This window comes from Bicyclus anynana, chromosome 1 (assembly GCF_947172395.1).
Source record: "Bicyclus anynana chromosome 1, ilBicAnyn1.1, whole genome shotgun sequence".
NCBI lineage: Eukaryota > Metazoa > Arthropoda > Insecta > Lepidoptera > Nymphalidae > Bicyclus > Bicyclus anynana.
Window position 1 is genome coordinate 6282536 of NC_069083.1, and position 18459 is coordinate 6300994.

Genomic DNA, 18459 nt, shown 5'->3' on the forward strand with positions numbered 1-18459 from the left:
AGCTTACGGTGATTTCGAGTTTTATGGCCACACAAAATTGAGCTTGGAAAGTTGGAATACTAATTAATACTTTTTTCTTACAATCTGTTCATATAAAAAGTATGGAAATTAAGTGTGTATACGCTGTATAAAATTATGATGATATTATGTACAACGCGATAATAATAAAATATAATTTATTTGAAAGTACCTAAAAGTGCAATAAGCTAAGGCTAACCGTTTTTCAGATATTTTCCATTTTATATGGGTGGACTACACCTGTAATCCACGCGACCACTCCAGGGATAACGAACTATTTTTCAAAATGTTCATTCAGCCTTTCTTTCTATTTACGTTGTTACTGCTAATTTTTATGCATATTTACAAGCGAGTGAAGATATGTATATGGGTTTTGTTCATATTTTTACACGGTGTTTGATTATTAGGCAAAAATTTAAGTAAGTAAGTATATTTTAAACAGGCTTTAAACGACAGAACGGTAAATTTTGCAGATATTTAAATATGTGCTGCTATTAAGAGTAACTAGGAAGCAATATGCGCTTGTAGCTTTCGAGAAAAAATATTAGATAATAATAATCGAGCCAAAAATCTTGCCCTACTTTAGTCTAAGTGCTTAAAATTCACGAAGAAAATGAAATACTTGTGTAAATGTTATAAATGATTTCCCCATTTCCATTATTCACTTTCAATTTTAAATTTTTTGCTTTAGTTTTGAAATACGATGCAATAAATCTAACTTGAACACGAATAAATAAAACAGCCGATGTGTGATCTGAATGAGTCAAAACATAAGATTTTATTCTAAGAAGACGAGACGAAACTCGTCGACGACATTCCGAGAAAGCTCTGAGGAGTACTTGTAGCAACTTTATAATTATATACCTGTGTTCTAGCATCTTAAGGACTTATATACTTTTAGATAATGCATTTGGCCATGAATACTGTGTCTAGGCACTAGAAAAGTTCATAAGTTTTTTTTTTAATTTAATGTTGCATTCTAGTAGATTCTCTTCCTAGGTACTTACGGGCATAAAACTTTGTTTAATAAGTTTGAGTGTAAGTATATACCTATGTTTGTTCCTCCTTTGTTCAGCTACTGAAGCGATTTGGCTGAAAGGAATGGAAATCGATTTTACTCTGGATTAACACATTGGCCATCAATCATCCCGGTAAAATCCATGGTTCCCGCGGGGTTTGTGAAAAACTTAATTCCACGCGGACGTAGTCGCAGGCATCCGCTAGTAACTAATAAAAGCATTTATTTAAATAAACAAATTGAAACATTCATTCTATAGAAAAATATGTATATACACTCGCAAATGACATGGCTTTATATTGGTAAAAGTAAAATTATTTTCAAAATCGGTTCAGTAGATGCAGAGATTATCCTCTAATATTACAAAGAGGTAAAATTTGTAGTGTTGTAGGTAACAGCACTAACTTTATTTCTTTCTAATATTAGTACAAATAAGAAAAAGATGTTTAATTTTGTTTTCAACTGTTCTATTCTTTAAACTTTAGAGCAATATCTATAAATGCTTGGTATTAAAATTGTATTTTTAAATATTATTTTATTATTGAGATTAGGATTTTTCCACAATTGTTCGTGTTTAAAATATCGGGTGCCTCATAATGTGAATATTAAATGTGATGTTTATGGTAGAGCCTGGAGGCGTGGCGAGTGTAATTTGATGCAATGGAGATAATTATGTTGAATTTAGCTTCCAATAAAAACAGTGGGTAACTTGATCCTTACTTGACCGTTTAGATGCGTAAGCTTGATGTTACAGTCGATTATTTTCTTTAATATCATCAAATTGAATTTAACGACTCTTAGACCATTATAACCTGGTTAGTCTATGTGACTTAGGATCATAAGGTCCTGGGTTCGAGTCCTCAGTCGGACTATGAAATACTAGCTTAGGCCTAGTTGAGAAGTTAGTGATGGTATCCCCGTGTCTCGGAAAATATGTTAGGCTGCCGATGTATATTTATTATTATTTGTTTTTCAAAGAATATTTGCCATATCTTTTTTTTTAATATGATCAATATTCCCATTCCCCTCCAACTAGTCGGGAAAGACTGCATTAGAAGTGGGTACGACAATAGACCAACGGGTCGGGGATCGAACCACCACCCCTCGGTGATGAGTCCGACCGCTCTTACCGTTGAGTTATTGAGGCCCTAAATATTATTACCAGCCAGTTTAATGGTCTACTACAAGGCCTTGCTCCATATAGGAGAGGAGACATAAAGCTTAGACCCACCACGCTACCCCAATGCGGATTGGCGTGTTTGAGGGGACAAAATTTAACTTTGACCTAAACTCCTTTTGATAGGCAGTAAGTAGGTAAAATTAGTATAAACTAATCACTGGACTATTGAGGTATTATTATTAACCGTTATAGTAATCATAATTTGTATGTTATCTACATAGACTACAATGTCTACAATATTAGTCTTTATGTTCAAGTAGTAGTCCTAGACTAAAATAAACGATAATAATAGTGTAATGTGATGTAGAAAAGTGATATAAGTGAGCGACCCCACCTTGCGCGGCGCACGCGATATGCGGGTTCTGTACAGTCGCGTACGTAAGTGTCACATGTTTAAACACTTAATATTAGTTACCTACTAAAAGTTTTAATTACGTATAAACTATTACTAGATGTCCATATTACTTTAAACATACATAGACCAATCACAAGGGTTTAATTTGTATTAAAACTTATATTGTAATTTTAACCCCTAATGTAAAATCCCCCGGCGTGTGTAGAAACGTGCGTGTTGCATGTGTCGTTAAAAAGTCTAGGCTTGTTTATTATAATACTGTTTTGTACAAGGTTATAATAATTAACTCAAATAACGTAAAATATTTCATTAATTAACATTATTATTTTGTTAATTGACGTACAAACTTACATAAACATTTTACACCCTTTGAATAGGTTGCAAAAGAAACAGCGATCCACAATACGATACATACCAAGAGGGCTTTTATCGCTCACGTAACCTAGAAAGAGAGGAAAAGGCAGCTGTTAAAAAAAAGATTTACTATCCAAAGAAGCGGGTCAGTAATGAGGTTAGGAGTTTATACCCGCTAAAAACATCGAACGAGAGAATGGCAAATAAACCGATCGGTTTATATTTTCCTTTTATTTTGCCGCCTAAGTGAAATACCCAAAATACGATTGCTATCAAATACATTTACGTGTTTTATAAAAAAGGTGAGAAAATGTAATAGAAATGTTTTTTTTTAAATATTTTTTTTAGGGTTTCGAACGTATGTAACGGACGAACTAAAACGGAACCCTTATTATTAAATGATCTGCATGAAAATGATCATGATCTTTTTATATTTAGTCTATTTAGTTTACTTTACTTTGCATTTAGTTTGGCAAGGGATTTTTTATTATTTACAAGTTAGCTCTTGACAACAATCTCACCAAATGGTAAGTGATGATGCAATCATTAATATTTTATTAATTACTTATTTACCTATAATAAAGAGATATTTTTTGCCAATATAATGGGGTTTATTAGTACGAAAAAGGCACAAAATACGGAATGTAATGATTTTGTTGGCGTATAGAAATGCACCAAACAAAGTTAAATTATTTTTAATATATTTTGTATGCGATGTTACTAAAACCATTATAAAGTATATGAGGACGACCACATGTTGTAACGGCGTTTTTAAGGTAAAAAAATATGCAAACGATGCGGTTAATTTCTAACCCCCTCAAAGGGTTGTTACCCTTCTATAAATTAGAAACCCACCTGTTATAAAATCTCCCTTTTATTGAAACAACCACCCCATCAGCTTATAATCGTAGAAAAAATATTCCACGCAATCGTTCTTAACAAGGTACTTATTATTATTCATATATAATTACATATTACATTGAATTTTGCTCGTATAAAGTTTACATATTATTTTTCTCGTGAAGTGTGTAATTATTATTCAAAAAGGTTAAATTGACAGCTTTCGTGACATCAAATGCTTACATTTATCTCTTCACCTGCAAGTGTTGTAAGAACTTAAAATATCTTGATTTTATCTTTCGTTTTCACATTATTCCAACCAGTTTCTCAGAAAATTACTCGCACCCTGTTTTGTGTTAATTGTAAGGAATATTTTATACCAGAGTCTGGTGAAAATGTAATCATATGTTTAGAAACAATGTTAGGGTGTTGTCACACGAAACAGAAATAAATACAACATTATTATTACTGACCGAAAAAAAAATAATAACTTTTTATAACATTAGTAATTAACATCAGCTTTGATGTAATCACTTTGTTTATCGAGCAAAATATTGATATAGCCAAATTTGTTAATTTAAATGCAAAAGGTCGTTGCAATTGTTTATCTTTTAATTAACCTAATCATACGTCAAAATTTTATATGCATCCTATAGGCTATCGCGTTCCAGGGTAGACTACTACATGACCTATTATCATGCAATACAAATAAAAGACTGAAAATTACACATTATAAATAAAGTTTAGCTGCACTTGGAAGCCTCATGGTCTTCGGTACAGTAGCCGAATTCACGCCGAGAGACCAAGGGTTCGATCCCTATTCGCCGATATAGTCATCCTCACTCTTAACACTTCTTTATTACTTTCCGACTATTCAAATATCTATTTAATCTTAAGGAATATTGTTTATATTTAAAAGGCAGGGCAAATATTATTAAAAAACACATTATAGCTGGTATAAGCTTTTCACAATGCTTGTGATGTTACCTTTATACGTACGGTGAAGCTACGGTAGATATTATTATGAGTGTGGCATTTGTCAGTGCCCGCGCCGCGCAGGTGGGCAGAACCGTACAGTTATTACTTTATAATATTTTGGTAGCGCAATATCTTCTTTAAACGCAAACATATGTCATAACATGCCGTATAACCGTTTCTTTTGTGTGTACACAGACAAGACAGCACTATAATATATTAGGTATGTCTACAATCTACAATCTAGTGACATCTTTATATCTACCGTGTTTGTATTTATTATACAAACTCGTGTCTGGTTTCGTGGAAATTTGAATTTTCGAATACAAATATTACAAAAGAACTTTTCAATTCGAATGTACTGTTATTCATATTTTCTTTCAAATACTATCGTTTTTATAATTTACCTACTTATATAATTTAACATATTTTACAAATGTTCATATTAGTCTAAAAATTGTTAGTTTTTTATTTATGTTACGATTTTCCTACTTTACTGTTCGTTCACAACCCATATTCGGCTCACTGCTGAGCTCGAGTCTCCTCTAAGAACGAGAGGGATTAGACCTTAGTCCACCACGCTGGCCCAATGCGGATTGGCAGACTTCACACACGCAGAGAATTAAGAAAATTCTCTGGTATGCAGGTTTCCTCACGATGTTTTCCTTCAACGTTTGAGATAAGTGATAATTTCTTAAAATCCACACAACTGAAAGGTTGGAGGTGCATGCCATGGACCGGATTCGAATCTACACCCTGCGGAATCGGATGCAGAGGTCACATCTACTGGGCTATCACTGCTCTTTACTTTACTGTTACGTTACAATAATTGTTTGAAGAAACATCTTCAGTCATTTTTAACCGACTTCAAAAAATAGGAGGAGGTTCTCAATTCGAGTCATGTTTTTTTTTGTGTGTATGTTAAAAATGACTGAAGATGTTTCTTCAACGATTACTCTAAGACGCCTGAACCGATATGAATTATTCTTTTTTTTTTCGAAAGGGTATACTCCTGGAATGGTCCCATTGTAATCATGATGGAATCCTGGACAAATCGAGGGGAACTTTCAAAAATCGTAGGGGCAACTATAGCGTTTCATATTTTTTCCATTAACCACTTTTTATCCCCTTGGTGGTAGCGATAGACAATATAATAAATGTCGGATAAGTAAGCAATAATACCGTCCAGTCATTGCCCGGATCATAACCAAATCTTCAGTAAGTCAGAGCGGAGTCACGGGCCGGTTGAAAAACGACGTCCATTAAGGAAGTGAATACATTTAAAATAATCGGCTTAGTTGTCCGACGTTGACGTATATTCGTACTTATCTTGCCCAGATACCGACACAGATATCCCGGACTAATCCTTTACACAAATATCTGGAAGAGACGCGCTCCTTGAATGTGAACTGGAACGTAATTGAATGGGTCGCTTCGATTGGACAAAAGTGCCCAATAATTTATTCCTATAATCTGACGCTCGGTGCTACACTTTTATTCGTTTTTGGAAACGAGAGTGCATTCGCCTTTGTTGGATTCAGATATTAACCCCACAATAGCGTCGACAGTCACAATATTGCCTACACACGTTCCTTATTCAACTCTTTATTTGCTGTCAAGCGGCAATATTTATACGTTTGCGGGATTAACGCTCTTACATAGAAGTGATATTTCAAAGAGTGTACAATCGCCATTCGCTCGTAAAGTACAGTTTGTTTCTCTTTGTGAGGCGAACAAAGATCGCAGATCGCGACGTAGGTACATAGAACTACGTTGCCCTGCTTAGAAAGCTACTGTAACATTTGGTATATACCAAGAAGGCGCATAAATAGAAAATGTATAATATAATATATCTATCTAACACTTTTAAATGAGCAATTCTTGTATAATCTGAATCTCGGAAACGACTCCAATGATTTTCATGAAATTTTAATATGCAGTGGTTTCAACAGCGATTAATAGTTTTTAAGAAAATACTAGTAGCTAGTTTTTGACTGCCTCCGTGGCGCAGTGGATTTACAAAACGGAGGTCCTGGGTCGATCCCCGGCTGGGCCGATTGAGATTTTCTTAATTGGTCCAGGTCTGGCTGGTGGGAGGCTTGGGCTGTGGCTAGGTACCACCCTACCGGCAAAGACGTACCGCCAAGCGATTTAGCGTTCCGGTGCGATGTCGTATAGAAACCGAAAGGTGTGTGGATTTTCATACTCCTCCTAACATTTTAGCCCGCTTACATCTTAGATTGCATCATCACTTACCACCAGGTGAGATTGTAGTCAAGGGCTTACTTGTAAATAATAAAAAAAAAGTACCAAAAAATAACAAGCAAAGCACCCGGTCATACAGGCACTATTATTAAAGTACTTACGGATAAAGACTTTATTCAATATAAATAAGAAAAAAGATAATTCAGAATGTTTTTAGTGTAAAATTATATCCATAAATCGTATATTTGTCTACCACATACAAAATACAACTAATAGAAATTCTCTGTTTTGAATGGCTCTATGGATAGAATCACAAAAAATGGACAACGCTGAAGCTAGCTTATATTCGTGGATAGGTTAATTTACTCTTTAAAATATTGTATTACCAAAAAACATTATCATAAGAGCATAATACAAAATATATTAGCGACAATTTTAACTCAAACTCAACAAACATTTTCGTAGCAAAATGGAATAAAATAAATGTATCTAAAAGTGCAACAGAGACATGACAATCAGGGCGTACTTGTAAATTTTTGAGAACTTCCTCTAAACTCGAGAGTTGTTTACTTTGACAAGGTAACTTTAAATGAGGGAACAATTCGTTGACCCTTGAAACTCACACATTGGCGGCTATACGAATTGTCGCAGTATAGGAAACAAATACGTTCACGTTTTTATTGGTTTAGAGAACAGAGCAATTAGTGTTGAAGGTTCGTAAAATTTTCTTATTTACCAAAAATCTAGTTAATTTTTTATTCAATAATAGTTAGGATACCTATTATGTAGGTGAATACAGGTAGTATAAAAACTTTTGAAGAAGGTATAATAAGTCGATTTTACAATAATGTTATTTTTAAAAAACAAATGTCTTTTGTAACCTTGCAAATATATGACATGAAATGAAAAACATAACGATGAAATGAAGTTAAAAAGTGTATTAGAAATATCATCATCATTAACAACCCATTTTCGGCTCACTACTGAGCATGAGTCTTCTCGCCGAAAGAGAGGGGTTAGGCTTTAGTCCATCATGCTGAACCAATACACATTTCACACATGTAGAGAACCAAGATAATTTTCAGGTATGCAGGTTTCCTAACGATGTTTTCCTTCACCGTTTGAGACAAGTGATATTTAATTTCTTAAAGTGCACATAATATGGACCGGATTCGAACCTACGCCCTCCGAATCGAAAGCAGTTGTCATATGCACTGGGCTATCACATCTCTTTAGTAATATAATGAAAGTAATTAAATATTTAATTAATAGAAGCTATTATTTTTAAGGGATTCACAGATCTGAACTTATTCACGGTTAACATTGAAGCTATTAAAGCTAGTTCCAATATATGAAGTTGTTGTTAATCTCAGATAAATAAGTTTAAATAAAGAACACTAAAATAAACACAAAGACGTCCATAAATTTTATTACGCAAAAGTAATAAAAAAGTTTTTCAACAGATCAATGGGGAGAGGGGTAAATCAAGCCAATTACATTAATCCGAACAAAATCAAAACACATTCTACATTAGGAAATAGATACCTAAGGAATAGGTAAGAACCAACTACTGCTTAAAATATAATGTAAAACAGTAAACTTTAAAAAATATGTGCAGTTCTCCAAATCTTTAGTCATTTTTTTTTCAAAACATGAATTAGTGAGTATATTCATGTGAAATGTAATTATGAAAATTAAGTAATAAAATCTAGAATTTATAGAATGAATAGTCAATTCAAAATGTTCTATTCTACAGACAAGAAGATAATAATTAATTAATTCAGCGTATTTAGGTTTTCGGCTTTTAATACAGTAAATAGGTATTTTTAGACAAAGAGACTTAAAAGTGTTAGGTATCCTACTAATATTAAAAACGCGAAAGTTTGTATCATCCAAACCATGATCTATACATACTTTCGCGTTTATAATATTACTAGGAAGTAGGATGAGTTGAACCAGACGAGCTCGGTTGTAATTAATATCATATAAATAAAAGTAATATCAATAGATATGTCATAACACAACAGATTTTATGTAGAGCAACTTTTTCCCACGTAAAACAGCTCGATAGTGAGCCAATTCCGTTAATTAGAGATGGGTGTGGTACGCCTATTGAACTACGGCAAAATGGCAGCAGAGTATTCCCTTGGCGTTTAATCAAACAAGAACTATCGATTTCCGTGCTAAAACTGTAGATACGTGTCTCCAATTAGTGCTTACGGCTACAGAATATGAACGTTAGTTAGGCTGGAACCGTTTCGTAGTACGTGACGCTTCCAGTTTATGTCGCTTTTATTGTGGAACTGTGTACGATAACATTTTCGTGTCGCGGTAGTCGGAATAACCTTAATGGTGTTTCGTAGCACTTATGTACACCACTGTACTTTGTCGACGATATTCCATTAATGCATAATAGCCACTCAATAGTAAATGCCCAAAGTACATTGTATTCACCAGTACTTATATCAATAAACAAGCGAACGGTTACGACTTCGTCAGCTTCTATCCAAATACATCCAAGTTCTTTTTATTTTTGACGTGACAACGTCTTATAATTCGATGGAGCCGGCTGCACACACGAAAAAAGATGACGTCATGCGTCGTTCCCTCGCACTAGGGTTGCCAAATTTTTTTACAAGAAATAAAGTATATTCTGGTCTATGAAGACTAATGAACAGTATTTTAGAAAAACGGACATTTTTTTTTAAAATTCATCCGTTCCATCAGTATTTTCTTATGATGTTGTCACATTCAACTATTGTCAGTAAACCGACTTTATAGACTTTATTTTAGTAGCCTATGATCTTGCTTATAACTTAAGACGCTGTATTATAATACCAAAACTGTTAAAACAATTTTGTACTATAGCTGTATCTAATTCTACGCATTAATTTAATTTTACTTTGAATATTATAAAAGTACAATAATTAGACTTAAATAATAATATAACAATAGAGTTATTTAAACATCTCAGGATGAACGTAGGCGATGAAAAGAAATTGTAAGACGTATGTCGACATCAAAAATGCAGCTTAGCTTGTTAGAAATATTTAACGATTTATACAGAGCTTAAGAGAGAGACACTCGACGACTATTTTTAGTTGCCTTATAAAAATAATGTTAAGGTGAGTTCCAATGATACTTAACAAGTTTTAGAGTGGCTTCAGCGCTGAACCGTCAGTATGAATTATGAGAGAATCTAAATTTGAAGTTGTTTTCACTCAAGAAACATTTACAGGAAAACAATCTTTAGCTATTAAATATTAAGGTTGTTTTTGCTTGTGTAAATATTAATCATACTTACCCTTGTGCTTCTGATTTGAGTGTACAAATAAAGACGATTACGGTGACAGTTCTCATAGGAGTTTGAAGAGCATACCTGTTGAGAGGAATTTTAATTAATTACTGTTGTGTTATTAGTTTAATTATTTATTCAATGATAACAAAGCTTGGAAATGTTTGTGTGACTTCAATCATTGTTATTGAATTAATTATTAGTTTTAACTCTCATGTATATCAGTATATAATGTCTATAGACTATACATAGTACTTATCATACTACACCCTAACAAGTTAGCCCGCTTCCATCTTAAGACTGCATCATCACTTACCATCAGGTGAGATTGTAGTCAAGGGCTAACTTGTAAAGAATATAAAAAAAAAAAAAAACCCTATAATTATAACGCAAATGGGTTTATTTAAAATTACGAGTATATGATTTGGTTTTATACTTTCAATTTGATTAATGTTATCTATGAAGTCCCAGTAACTACACACTACACTGTTAAGAAGCCTCCGATAAGTCATAGGTTTGACTTCCGTTGGATTGACTTTGAACTGAATCGTATACATAGTATTTATGTCTAATTGGAGAGGATATTTTTAATTGAACAAAATTAAAATGAAAAGTTTGCAAACATAGTAAGTGTTGAATTATTATTTATAAGACTATCCGAAGCCTTGCTTTACAATTAGATTCAAACAAATAAAAATCTATACTAATATTATAAAGCTGAATAGTTTGAGTGTTTGTTTGTTTGAACGCGCTAATCTACAGGTTCGATTTGAGAAATTCTTTCAGTGTTAGATAGCCCATTCATCGAGGAAGGCTATAGGCTATACATTATCCCCGTATTCTTACGAGAACGGGAACCAGGCGGGTAAAACCGTGCGACGTCAGCTAGTAGTACATTCATAAAACAGTTCCAACCCATTATTTTAAAACACTTCGCGAGTTAAGTACCTACCTAAGAGCCAAAGGCGTAAATGAAGACATCAATGCGTTATCCTCCGTTTAGAAAGTGTCTGCAACGGCACCCTCAGTTGATTGATACAACTATTTCAGTTCAAACACTGGTGGAGGGTTTTAAAACGATTATCCTTTTAAGCTGCGTTTGAAATAGCTCCCGACTCAATAGGCAATCAGTGAGCCTCTAAAAAAACTTCGACAAACGCGTCCGCGGAAACCGAAACGGTTTTGTTTATTTATGGACGATAGGAAGATACTTGCAAGTTAATAATATTTTAGTAAATGCTTCTTAGGTGGCGATTTTGATCTATATATCATACTAAAATTATAAAGCTGAAGAGTTTGTTTGTTTGTTTGAACGCGTTATCTCAGGAACTACTGGTCCGATTTGAAAAATCCATTCAGTGTTAGATAGCCCATTTATCGAGGAAGGCTATAGGCTACATATTATCTCCGTATTCTTACGGGATCGGGAACCACGCGGGTGAAACCGCGCGGCGTCTACTAGTTTATCATATTTTTATGTAACTTTTGGGAGTTTGTGAGGTTATAACTTATAAGGTGATCTCAAGATCTATCGACATTGAACCTATTTTTTTTGAAAATTCTGTTACATGTATAAAGCCAACAATTCATGTTATTGTCCTGTTGAAAACTACTGTTTCCTTTTTTCTTTTTCCATCAGAAAAATTGTGAAGAATTGTAACTTGGTATGAACATTTAAACGCGTAGGGAGGAAAGTCTTACTAGAAAAATGTTGAATGTGCAAATGGAAGGACATAAGAGGAGAGAAAAGCCAAAGAAGAGATGGTTGGATTGTGTGAAAGAGGACATGTGTGTAAAAGGAGTGAATGATGAGTTGATGAGTAATAGACACGAATGGAAAAGATTGACATATTTTTCCGACCCCACTTAAGTGGGATAAGGGTAAAGAGATGATGATGTAGAAGTGTATCCAATATAGACCTTAGCTGTCACTCCAGTTAATTATATACAAAACTAAAACCCAGCATGTTATACTCTTATAAGCCGACGTGCACACGTGTTGCATTTAATAAATACGCACAATACAAATAGATAAGTACAGAAATATGTTCCCCGGCGCCGATGTAACCAACGCCATCGGATGTTACAGTACAAGACGGCGTTCAAAATCCCCTTCCGCAACGTCGACTCTGACGAATTAAGTTATTAACGCTCCAAACAGCTGCCTCATACAAATCAAAGTGCCGATCGCCCACTCTGAAAGCGCGCCCGCTCTTAAGTCCTAACAGACACTTTACGACCATTTTATGAGCTCTTTCACATACAACTTTTGTCGACTCTGGCGCAAGGGAGCACGGATGTCAATATCCGCGCCTGCGTGCTAGCTCTGAAACGATTTTAATCGATCCCGTCAGATTTTTAAAAGTATATTTGCCATATATTTTTGTATTTATTTGTATAAAAACATGTTTACAAGATGTTAACAATTTAAGAGTAGATACAATATTTGACTTTTACTGGAGTGCAAATTTTACATATTTTTTTAAATAATTCCCAATATTCCTATTCCCTATTTTGATCATCAGATGATTATTTGCAATGACTAAATAAATGAATAGACTAAATAAAACTATGTCATAGAAAGTGTACGGTCTATATTTTGACATAGGTACTTATATACGAGTGCAAAATACTCGTACTTCCGGTGCAAATCAGAATGATAACAAGAATCAAGATGAGATCACAGTCGTGACCGAAATTGGTCTACATTTTCATATTGATATAAGCTTACAGTGCTTTTTATCATTTTGTTTCTTTTTAATTTCAATAATAAAAAAGTGAAGATCTATTAAAAGACACAAAAGTATACTATCGTAACTCTTCTAGTTGTATATAATTTTTAAGTAGGAAATGCATCTTTAATACCGTCAGGTGTACATGGTCGAACGCGAATCTGTCATCAAAAATAATCACGCGCTCTCTTCGTTGACCGTTTACGACTATTTTATGAGCGCTTTCATTTCAACATTCAGGACGCTCTTAGGAAGCCCGATTGTTTCCAGGACGAGATAAATTAATACCTCACTCGTAAAACATAACGTGTCCCGCCATATCCATATCTTTGAAGATCCGAAACAGTTATTACCAGTCGCCACCTTTGATCAAGCCTTAAACGAATTTTCATTACGTATTTGTCATTCAACCATTGCTATATTAGTTTGAAATTCTCGAGTGGAATATCGCTTACGTTTACCTTTGAAGTGTCTGAGAGGTAAAATTACTAAGCCTCAATGAGAAAATGTAACTACTCGCGCAAGCTCGTCAGCAATAATTCTACTTTATACTAGTACCAAGCCAAGGGGTGTTTAATCTCCGAAATTTGTACAACCGAGTTTGAGATTTAAGACGACATACGGAGAGTTGATTTTGCTCTGATGAAAGCTAATAGGCATAGCGACTCGTCAGGTGGCCCGGTGTTTGTCGTGCAATATCTTTACGCGGGCCCCGTTGTCAACGCGCGAGTTAGAAACGTCGTAAAGTACGCGGTTATAAATTATTTACTGTTTCCACGCGAATGACCTGTATTTGTCACCCCGGGCCGAGGTGAGTATTAAGATATTGCTTCGTATTCCTAAGGGCCTCATTACGGGGCGAGCGGCACGCGATACCTCTAATATTTCATCCTTAAAAGGGAGCCCTGATGAAGGTGGAACTAGAAAAACGGCTCTGTCTAATATGATTGACGGTTACTCAATATGATCTTGTTCGCCGAACATTTATATTGCACGGCCTTTATTACATTAGTAATCAACGTTTCGTGGGAATGGGCTGATGAACGATTTGCAAAAAAGGTTGTTCTGTTGGTAGTAACATTAAGGTAATTTGGTGTACGAATTCAGAATGGTTTTATAGCCCGAGGCGGTCGTTTTAGGCTACGTTCGGACCTATCATTGTCAGAACGCGCCCCTGGCTAAATTTAATATAAGGCAAGATGAAGATGGAACAATTTCTGGCATCCAATAAATTGGCTCTCAGGATTTATTGCTCCACAAACCACTGAATGTATATAGAATTTAAAGGTCCGTGTTTACGACGCCTTGTCACGGACATCTGTTATAAAAACTGTTGTGCAAGTTCATAAATAAACTATATTTAAACGCTATTAAGCTATGCGCAACATGCAGCTAAATTATCTAGCAGCCCATAATGACATCGTATGAGAAAAAAAAATGTCGTTACATCTGCGTAAGCAATCTACTCACCCGTAGCACCACAGACGACCAATTTACTCACAAAGAAGTTAATATAATAAAGCCATCTCTGCCCAGTGAGTAGAGTAATAATTTTCATTACATACGCATTAAAGAAATGGTATGCGATGCTATCTCGAGCGTGAGTCGCGTGTACGAGAGGAAGCTGGGAGAATAATATTAAAAAAGCACATGTTGCCGAGATGCGTATCGTCGTTCGTTAATTACTTTTGACGTACAGCATATGATTCAATTATCATATGATTTATACGGAACGATGGGTCGGCGGGGGTAGGCCCGGGTTATTTAAGCGTTAACTAGCACATTAATATCGTCGTATCGCCTTCCCGGCAGATGGTGGGCAAATTCTCACAAGAACGAGGAGGACGGTAGCCGATTTTTTGTTTTGTCAACTTGTCGAACACGCTACCGATCTGTGTGGGCCGATTGTGTTTCCAAAACATACCAAATATTATGGGAAATATTTTGTAACCAAAATGAAATTTCATCTTCCGTGCATACCTGATCAGAGGAACATTTTCATTGTTATGTATCAATGTTATAAAAAAAAAAATAATAATATAGACTGACAAGTTCCTTGATAACACTCCCATGATATGCGGACGACAGGGGGAAAGACTGCGCGGATGTGAAATAATGCCTGCGGGGAAGTGACGTGCATCAGTCGTGGGTTTTTCATTCATCGCTACACGCCCCCCGGCCCGCGCGAAACATCAGGAGTTTTACGAACGAAGTTTACAAGCTATATACTTGCTTTTATAAACAAGTTACAACATTGTTGTGATAAAATGTATTAAGATTATATCTTCTAACAAATTTAATATGACCTTAATGGCTTAATGTGAGGAGCTTTCATAGAAAGCTATTAAGTTTTAATGAATGTTTTAATTTCGTTCTTCCCAAGTAATTGAATCAGCGTCATTATTCATACACTTTTGACACACGACTCTCACAATAGTGGAATATAGATATAAATTCCCCTACTATCGCAACACCGCATCTAAGATGGCCTGCCCAGTGCCCATTCGAGAACCGCTTTAATTGCTCAAGTCATCTATTCTTTGACCACATTACTCACTCCGAGACCGCTTTCAAACTTGAAACCATCTCGTTATGAAAGACCGGCCGTCTTTGGATACGATGCGCAGTTCTTAATGCAGATACGAGTTGTACAATTTTATTTAAATACAATTGAAAAAGCTTTTTTTTTACAGCCGTGATAGCCCAGTGGATTCGAAGTATACCGTCCAGGTCATGCACCTCCAACTTTTCAGTTATGTGCATTTTAAGAAATTAAATATTACGTGTCTCAAACAGTGAAGGAAAAACATCGTGAGGAAACCTGCATACCTGAGATTTTTCTTAATTCTCTACGTGTGTGAAGTCTGCCAATCCCGCATTGGGCCAGCGCGGTGGACTATTGGCCTAACCCCTCTCGTTCTGAGTGGAAATTCGTGCTCAGCAACGAGCCAAAAATGGGTTGATGATGATGATGAGTATATAATTTGAAATGCATTAAAGAAGCTTTTTTATGTTCCCTTTACCATTTCAATATCAAATTCTTCTGAAAGACGATTGAATTTTTTATTTTTTTAAGCTCTCTTACTACCTACTAGATTGTCAATATATTTTTTTAATTCAATTTGCGAAACTATATAGGTACCGAATTTCATCTCAATCGTATGCCAGAAACTCAGAAAGTGTTTGAGAAACAGATTACTTGAGACAGTACATACAAACGAATTAAATTAAATAATAGTTTGTATAACAAAGAGAGGAGACGTAAATCCTATAATTAATACAAGAACTAAATTACATCGCGTGAGACGTAGACTCAGCTTCTTCCAACACACGCCATGAAATTCATTCGAATTAAGAGCTTCAAAAGATTTTTTTTTATATAGAAAAGATTTTCGAATTAAAATAAAATTACAGGTCAGATCATCATCATCATCATCATCATCATCATCATATCAGGCCTTTTGTAGGGACTTCCAAACATCATGATCCTGAGCCTGCAACTCGCTTGATGATCGACCAACACTGCGCTTTGTAGTGCGAGGGCGCCGTTCCAGCACTTTGTGACCTCAACCTCCAATGGCAATGGGCGGGCGGCATCAGATTCGATCTACTCGTTGAGCTATGTCGGTGACTTTGGTTCTTCTGCGGATCTCCTAATTTCTGATTTGATCATGCAGAATACTCCGAGCATAGCGTGCTCCATCGCCCGTTGTGTGACTCTGAGCCTTCTTATAGATAGTAGGTACAATTATTTGAACACTAGCGGACGCCCGCGACTTCGTCCGCGTGAAAATAGATGTAAACTTTTAACTACCCCTTCCCTGCCCTACTCTACTCCTTCCCAACCCTACCCTACCCTTCCCCTACCCTAGTTCCTACCCCTACCCTACCCCTACCCTACCTATTAAGGCTGCACACGCGGCGAAAGCTTAAAAAATTGAGTAACATCTCCCGTTTTCCCAACATTTCCCTTCACTGCTCTGCTCCTATTGATCGTAGCGTGATGAAAAGTATACTATAACCTGCCCAGGAGTATGAAGAATAATTGTACCAAGTTTCGTTAAAATCCGTCGAGTAGTTTTTGTTTCTATAAAGAACATACAGACAGATAGACAGACAGACAGACAGACAGACAAAAATTTTACTGATTGCATTTTTGGCATCAGTATCGACCACTAATCACCCCCTGATAGTTATTTTGGAAATATATTTCATGTACAGAATTGACCTCTCTACAGATTTATTACAAGTATAGAAGATTGAATATACATAATATCTAAGATTGAATGTCTAAGTAAATTATGGATTCCGTTAAATACGTGTGTTTACTGGCCATAGACCGCCTCCAACCACACCAACGAACCAGTAATAAATACTAATTACAACTAAAATAATAACGATAACATCGCGACCAAAATTCTTAGCATTATAAAACGGCTTTAGGAGAACTACATACTCGTATAATAAAATATGGACAAGGGCATTCCGCCTTCAGTCCATAAGGTTCCGTGCCCGGTATAAAATTTTGTTACGTAATAATACCCCAATAAAGTTAGAAATAACTTTTATTTGCGCCGTATAGTAAGTTTTCGTGCCAAATTAAAGGTTATATACAGATGTTGGGATTCATTAGTATTGTTTTAGTAAGTTTTAATGGTCAATTAATGGGTAAATTCATAAGGGAGAATAAGACCGAATCACTATTGATTTGGACGATATATGTTTTGGACGATTATACTCGTAAGTACAGGATTAGCAAAAATAATGCTCCTATATTTTAATATGAGAAGTATTTTTATAAGATGTTATAGCATGTAATTTTTTTATTATTAAAGTAAAGAATATTATTATCCTCAATTTTCGTTCTGAATAATCAGTGTACCTAGTCTGGTTATTTAATATTTTGTCGATATTTGTAATAAGATTAGATTTATTTGAGTATTTCGTAGATAATAACATTTACATCAATGTAATATTAACGTTGATGTTATCCACATTCATTCATTTATTTTTGTCTATAGGGAACCCTAAAAAACCGTAGTTACCATACATAGTAAATCTTATAAGACGCTTAATGGCCTTCCAGGGTTATTTATAGACGTCGGTCGTCTTGACTGGATCGTTTAATAAATATTATCACACTTTAAGTCGTCAACAAACGTGAGAAGATAGCTCCGTTGACCCGCTTCGTGATATTTGTCTCGTTTTTAGGATTAAAATTGATCGCTCCCGAACGACAGTCTTTGCTTTGTTGAATGTGTCTTTGATAAAAGCGTCTACAGATGTGCCAACTTCCATCTCCGATTTACGTCAGTAGCCTTACTTTGCCGACGATGGTTGGCAACTCGTCCAGACTCAATATAATGTCTTATTTATCACAAAGCAAATGCAAGTTGAGTATGGAATTTTATCCATTTAAGGAACTTCTCACATTTAAACTTGATACATAAAGTAATAATAAACAAAATCTTTATGAATGCGCTATAA

At 35.1% G+C, this 18459-nt stretch overlaps 1 protein-coding gene across 7 annotated transcripts in view; it reads right to left on the reverse strand.

Annotated features, from left to right (window-relative positions):
• The window catches only part of LOC112052131 (tsukushi), a 115846-nt gene that overhangs the window by 43829 nt on the left and 53558 nt on the right, over nucleotides 1–18459 (reverse strand). For 2 of the 7 annotated variants that reach the window (XM_024091082.2, XM_052882349.1), the window contains exon 2: nucleotides 10250–10324. The exons of 3 other annotated variants lie outside the window; for them this stretch is intronic. The gene's annotated coding sequence lies outside the window, so the exon portion shown is untranslated. Of the gene's footprint in view, nucleotides 1–2986; nucleotides 3014–10249; nucleotides 10325–18459 lie in introns of all 7 variants that reach the window. 2 more of the 7 variants (XM_024091081.2, XM_024091083.2) reach the window with 2 other exon arrangements.